Here is a 7756-nt window from a genome sequence, read left to right as displayed (position 1 = left end):
CTGAACCGGCAGTGGACCTGCTCTAGACCTCCCGAAGTCCACAACCAGTTCCTTAGTCTTTGAGGTGTTGAGTTGCAGGTGGTTTGTGTGACTCCATGCAACAAAGTTCCTCACCAGGCTCCTGTACTCCTCTTCCTGATCATCCCAGATACACCCCATGATGGCCGTGTTATGATGCCCATGGTGCTGATTCAAATGTGCTCTGGCACAGTCACAGGCATCAGTTGCTACCAAAAAGTTTTAGAATTTATATTCAGTGTTACAATTTATATTCAGTTTTAATTGCTGCTAGGCTCAAAGTGTTAATGCCATCTTATTTTAATGAACAACACTGTCATATGCACAAAGAGGGTGGCACTAAGGAGGTAAGAGATCATTTTAGAGTGGCACATGCACCCCCATACCACCCCTCTAGATCCGCCAAAGACTCCAGGGTGTGTACAGGCTGTACAAACCCTGGGCCTGTTCCTGTTTACCTTCCCTGGATTCCTGAGTTTGGCAGTGTGGTGTGGTGCCAGCGGAGCGAGAGTGTGTTTGGGCAGAAGAGGAGTGTGGCGTGTGATCGTGACTGTGTGTACGGACCTCCCCCCCTCCTTCCCGTTGATCCCTGGAAATCTCGACCCGGCACTTTGTTTATATTTCACCTGGTGATTGTAAATAAACTTTTCTGCAGACTTCAAAGGAAACATGTTAACTTGAGTATATCCTGTAATAATGAGCTAACCAGCTGATAAATGGTGGAGTACACTACAAGCACTACAAGCTCAATTTAAACACGTTGTTTTTTGTCTATTTGCTAAAGGTTAAATGAAAGTTAAGCAATATTTAAAAAATAAGGTCACTAACATATCAAAACAGACATAAACTACGTGAGTGTTTGTGTGTATATTTTAGTTAATCAGTGGCAGTGAGCCGTCTGTGTTTCAATATCTCCGTTTGCAGACAGATATTAATCTTCTGAAAAAAGGTTTTGAGGAAGCTGGTGCCACCTATTTTAATTTTTTAAATATCATTAACATCCATCCATCCATTCGCTCCCGCTTTCAGGGTCGCGGGGGGCGCTGGAGCCTATCCCAGCTGTCATAGGGCGAGAGGCGGGGTACACCCTGGACAGGTCGCCAGTCTGTCGCAGGGCCAACACACAGGGACAGACAACCATTCGCACTCACATTCATTCGCACATTCACAATGTGGATTATCCAATTAACCTATCCCCACAAGCTGCATGTCTTTGGACGGTGGGAGGAAGCCGGAGTACCCGGAGGGAACCCACGCAAACACGGGGAGAACATGCAAACTCCACACAGAAAGACCCCGGCCTGATGTTGGAATTGAACTCAGGACCTTCTTGCTGTGCGGCAACAGTGCTAACCACCGTGCCACCGTGCTGCCCATTAACATACTGTGATATTTACCCGACAGTATATGTTTCAACAAAGAATTTTGGATGAAATTGTTAGAAAACAATAAATTTCTCTTTTTGGACTTTAAAGTACACTAATTGCCTGCTGACAGCTCCCTTCTGATAGGTAACATGTGTCCTAACAGCACTCACTGAATTACTTTGAAAATAAATACATTTTTTAATAATAATAAAAAAATGTATTTTCATTGATAATGATGTTCACTTTGTTCCTCATGAGCAATTACTGCATGTGGTAGTAAGTCTCAATGATTAACGTTGTATGCATATATGAATTAGTACATAGTGCATTTGCTTTAGTCACCTTGCTGTTGAATTGTGCTATATTAATAAACTTGCCTTTGTTTAGTTTCCCATTCATCATATAAATTATTTGAGAGAAATCTTTTTTTTATTTGATCATAAATAAGTGATCAAATGATTGAGTTGATTTAGGACCGGCACTATCTTTCCTGCAAATCTCATTGTTTTAGAAAATTAGGAGCATAGGTGTAATCTGTGAGACCTCTGCTTCCTCTGCTCCATCCCCCCTTTTTTGTCCTAACAAGTAAAATAGTGACATTAACGAATATGTGAGTTCACAATCAGTTAATCTGGTTAAAATTCAAACGCCACAAAAGTATATTTCAATAATGAAAGTCAGTAAACCAAACTGAGTGGTCAAAGCTAAAACGGAGGTTATTTTGGAGTTTTCTGTTCCAAGTACAACATTTGGGATTTTACTATGTGGCAAGAATTGGGTAGACCAAAGTACAATTGGTAAATTTTTAACTTTTTCCTTTAGCACACAAAAGCTAGTCACTGAAAATAAGTTATTTCATATTATTGTTTCTTTCACTGGGTTTCTCAGTTGGTTTATAACATAGAATGTATATGTTCATAACAGAGTTTTGGGCTGTTAATCACATAGCAGTGATTTTTGTTAGTGGTGTACTCACTCTGTATTGTATTCATTTTCTGATGTTGGTGGCTGCTGGTTAATGAGTAAATTAAAAAAAAAAGGCATTTTAGAGCAGCTCAAACTGTGAACATTAATAAGAAATAAGGAAACAACTAACACTGTGTTCTTTTTACGCCTTTGTTCTCGTAGAACATTCTCTTGCCATGGGTCCAGTAAGTAGATATGTCACTTACCTGACTTTTACCCTCTATAAATTGGATGAACTACTCATGAACTAATCATTACACAAAAGGTGTTAACAAAGATAAAAGTTCTACCCAGCAATGTGCAATAATTCCCTTCTGTTTTTCTTTTCCTTCATCTTGGTCATCAAGTTGGGCAGCACGCTAACGTCCTTACTATGCTCCACTATGCTCGTATGGGTCTGACCCTTTCACTCCTTAGATTTTTTTCCTGGCACAGCACAATCACACTTTGTAACCAGTTATAGCAATTTCTCATAGGTAATACAGCAACAAGCTTTATGAATATTCATGTGTGTAACCAATAAAAACAGCCTGCAGAGGGAAAGCAAGTTGAAGTGGGCTGGAGACAACTGCTTCCGTCTCGCGAGTGAAAATTTGAGCTCTGTGTGACCTCGTTCCTGGGTGAGCTTCTGTTTATCCAGCAGTATCAGGGGTAAAACTCTGACAGTCGCTCCCTTATGACCTTATGATATGTCACTGTGTGCCCTGACAGCACTCGCTTTTTGGCTCAAGCTTTATTTAGGAAGCAATCAATTTATTCATATAGCACTTTCAGACAACTCCCAGCTGAAAACAAGGTGCTGTACACTTGACATAAAAAACCCTATAAATTAATTTAAAATAAATAATAATGATAATGATAATCAAAATTCAATTAAAACAATAAAATCAGCACATTAGATTAAATTAAAGCAGTTTGATCCTGTTTGCCTATGTTTTCTGGGACATCAGTAAGGATGCTCTTCCTTAACTTCAGCTTGGCCTTCAATACCATCATCCCAGACATCCTTATAGCCAAGCCAACTTGGACTTCCAAAAACTTTCTCACAGACCGTTCACAATCAGTCGAGATTGGCAACCAGAGATCATACACCCTGAACATCCTGCCCTCTGGAAAAAGTTCAGATCCATCAGGTTCAAAACCAATAGACTAAATAACTGCTTCTTCCCATGCCAGCCCTGCCAGGGCTCTGCTAGGACCAAACACAATCACCTCTGTTTTGCTTGAATTACATTTTAAAAAGTTTAGGGCCATACATGTTTTAATATCTTCTAGACATGCCAGAAGTGGTTTAATGGAGAAAGCATCTTTCTGCTTCAGAGGCAGATAAATCTGGCAGTTTTTGGCAGTGGAGGGATAATCCATGCCTTTTAAGAATGGTTCCCAAGGGCTGTAAATGTAATGAAAAGGGCAGAGGCCTTAGAATTGCGAACCTCAAACTGAAGAGCAGCAGAAAAGGATTCATACACTAAAAAGTTAACACAGTTCTGACAGAAAGATAAGACCTAAACCAATTCAAAGCAGTACCATGAATGCCTGCAAGACAGGTTTCTTGGGTTGTACTAGGGTTGTACTACTGCATGCTTAAAATGAGCAGGGACTACACCAGATATCAAACTGCTGTTTATAATAGTAAGAACAGCCTGTCCTAGGCAATCTCCTTTAACAATCGTTGAGGGACAGTATCATTTGGAGAACCAGAGGGCTGAACACAGCATAAAAACCTGTGGTCACACAAGTTAAAATGTACAAAAACACATGTTACAAATTCCCACAGAAGAGAGCTTATCTCACCTCACACTCCCAATGACGTTTCAAGAGACCTCTTCCGATCACACAACAGAAGGCAGTCAATTGCATTTTGACCTGACCCGGAATTAAAACAGGACTACAACAGTTCAAAATCTGGACTACTTTAGAGCTTAACCAAGACAGAACCAGAATCAAAACTAGATGATAGTAGCACTGAAAATCATCATAGACCTGCACGACACTGACAACACCTCTTTATTGTGGTAACATGAGACTGTATCATTGAGGCCTGAGTTTTGCGAACCTATTGATGACATTTTCAGGGTCAATATTATTCAAGTATTGCTTTTCAATACATAATTTGTACCATATTATTTTTTAATTCTACCAAAGTACACTATTTAGATTCAGAAAAGTTTACATAACTATTTAGCCTTGTTGTGCAAACAAGCGTGCATAACTTAATAAATATAGAATTTGAAAAATAACAAACCTAAAAAGATACACTAGGGACTGGATACATGTTCTGATGAGTTTTGGCAAACAACCATTTGACTAACATGTCTGTCTCACCTGCTCTTGTTCCCTCTCTGTTCCTCTCTCTCCCTCTTTGTGCTGACAATCAAGCCAAACACCAACATCATCAAATATACAGTTTACATACTCTTAAGGTAAAAACACAAACACTTTTTAATTGTAAAACATCAAATCAGACTAAATGTTTATTTATTTTAGATTGATAAATATAAAAAACATATTTGTTAAATTTCAAAGTAAAGAGAGAAATTGTCTGTATTTTTTAATTGCAAATGGAACCCAAATTGTATTCAATTCAATTCAATTTTATTTATATAGCGCCAAATCACAACAAAAGTTGCCTCAAGGCGCTTCATAGAAACGGAGAAAAACCCAACAATCATATGACCCCCTATGAGCAAGCACTTTGGCGACAGTGGGAAGGAAAAACTCCCTTTTAACAGGAAGAAACCTCCAGCAGAACCAGGCTCAGGGAGGGGCGGGGCCATCTGCTGCGACTGGTTGGGGTGAGAAATTGAGCCACACTTATGGAGCTCCACAATTCTTTTCCTGGTGTCTTGCTTGATATCTCTTGATTTTCCCATGTCAAAGAAACGGGCTCTGTGTTTTGGGGTGTCTTATATGCATCCACGTGGACTCTACTAACCTATTAGAAGTTTCTTAAGCTCAGAATGGAATCGTCTGGAGTTTTCTTATTAATTAAAGACACAATAAACTTCGTGCATATATACTCCTAAATTTGATTCAATTCAACTCAATTCAATTTTATTTATATAGCGCCAAATCACAACAAAAGTCGCCTCAAGGCGCTTCATAGATAAAGAGAAAAAACCCAACAATCATATGACCCCCTATGAGCAGCACTTTGGCGACAGTGGGAAGGAAAAACTCCCTTTTAACAGGAAGAAACCTCCAGCAGAACCACGCTCAGGGAGGGGCGGGGCCATCTGCTGCGACCGGTTGGGGTGAGAGAAGGAAGACAGGATAAAGACATGCTGTGGAAGAGAGACAGAGGTTAATAAAAGATATGATTCAATGCAGAGAGGTCTGTTAATACATAGTGAGTGAGAAAGGTGACTGGAAAGGAAAAACTCAATGCATCATGGGAATCCCCCGGCAGCCTACATCTATTGCAGCATAACTAAGGGAGGATTCAGGGTCACCTGGTCCAGCCCTAACTATATGCTTTAGCAAAAAGGAAAGTTTGAAGCCTAATCTTGAAAGTAGAGATAGTGTCTGTCTCCTGAATCCAAACTGGAAGGTGGTTCCACAGAAGAGGGGCCTGAAAACTGAAGGCTCTGCCTCCCATTCTACTTTTAAATACTCTAGGAACAACAAGTAGGCCTGCAGAGCGAGAGCGAAGTGCTCTAATAGGGTGATATGGTACTACAAGGTCATTAAGATAAGATGGGGCCTGATTATTTAAGACCTTGTATGTGAGGAGCAGGATTTTGATTTCAATTCTGGATTTAACAGGAAGCCAATGAAGGGAAGCCAAAACAGGAGAAATATGCTCTCTCTTTCTAGTCCCTCTCAGGACTCTTGCTGCAGCATTTTGGATCAGCTGAAGACTTTTCAGTGAGTTTTTTTGGACATCCTGATAATAATGAATTACAGTCGTCCAGCCTGGAAGTAATAAATGCATGAACTAGTTTTTCAGCGTCACTCTGAGACAGGATATTTCTAACTTTAGAGATGTTGCGCAAATGGAAGAAAGCAGTCTTACATATTTGTTTAATATGTGTGTTGAAGGACATGTCCTGGTCAAAAATGACTCCAAGGTTCCTCACAGTGTTACTGGAGGCCAAGGTAATGCCATCCAGAGTAAGAATCTGCTTAGATACCATATTTCCAAGATTTTCAGGGCCGAGTACAATAACCTCAGTTTGATCTGAATTAAGAAGCAGAAAGTTAGCAGCCATCCAGGTCTTTATGTCTTTAAGACATTCCTGCAGTTTAACTAATTGGTGTGTGTCATCTGGCTTCATGGACAGATAGAGCTGGGTGTCATCTGCATAGCAGTGTAAATGTATGCTATGTCTTCTAATGATGCTGCCTAAGGGAAGCATGTATAATGTAAACAGAATTGGTCCTAGCACTGAACCCTGTGGAACTCCATAATTAACCTCAGTGTGTGAAGAGGACTCTCCATTTACATGCACAAACTGGAGTCTATTAGATAGATATGATACAAACCACTGCAGCACAGTACCTGTAATACCTACAGCATGTTCTAATCGCTCTAATAGGATATTATGGTCGACAGTATCGAACGCTGCACTGAGGTCTAGCAGGACAAGCACAGAGATGAGTCCACTGTCAGAGGCCATAAGAAGATCATTTGTAACCTTCACTAAAGCTGATTCTGTGCTGTGATGAGCTCTGAAACCTGACTGAAACTCTTCAAATAAACCTCTGCAGATGATCTGTTAGCTGTTTGACAACTACTCTTTCAAGGATGTTTGATATGAAAGGAAGGTTGATGAAAGTGCTAAAAAATAGACATCTCTCTCTCTCTCTCTTTACTCTGACATTTAACTAATTCAAAAAATATTTCAATATTTATTTATCTAAAACAAAAAAAATTACTAAATTGATGTTCAACAGTAAAAAAAATGTTTTATGTTTTTTTTTCCCCCTAAAGTGTAAATATCTGGTTTAAACAGTGAATAGACTGCTGTGTATTGAAATTCCTCTTGTTTTGCATAGAAATATACTGAACAACATACAAAGCATAATATATAAAATAACATCTACCTGAGTTATTTCTTTGAAAGAAGCCCCTTATGTCCATTGTTGTGGTCATCAGTACATAACTGAAACCGATTTAGAGTGCTTTATTTAGCCGTGGAGGGTAACAACTGAAAATATGAAATAAACATACATGTAAGCTAAGACTGAAAAAAACAGCATTGTTGTTGTTCGGCTTTTCATTTCGCCATTTGTTGATTCACTCGAAGAGCAAGTAACGTAATATGGGTCAAGTGATCAGTTTGATATCAATCTTTTGTGATACACCGTCATATTTACATTATTTGTACAGTAGGAATGATTTGCTTTGGTACCTGGTCAAACTTGAGCTCTCCTCTGTCTGCACTTCTACAGAAAACTCGCAG

This window comes from Aulonocara stuartgranti, assembly GCF_965226115.1.
Source record: "Aulonocara stuartgranti genome assembly, chromosome: 23".
In the NCBI taxonomy this organism is placed as follows: domain Eukaryota; kingdom Metazoa; phylum Chordata; class Actinopteri; order Cichliformes; family Cichlidae; genus Aulonocara; species Aulonocara stuartgranti.
Note: the sequence above shows the minus strand (reverse complement) of the source record.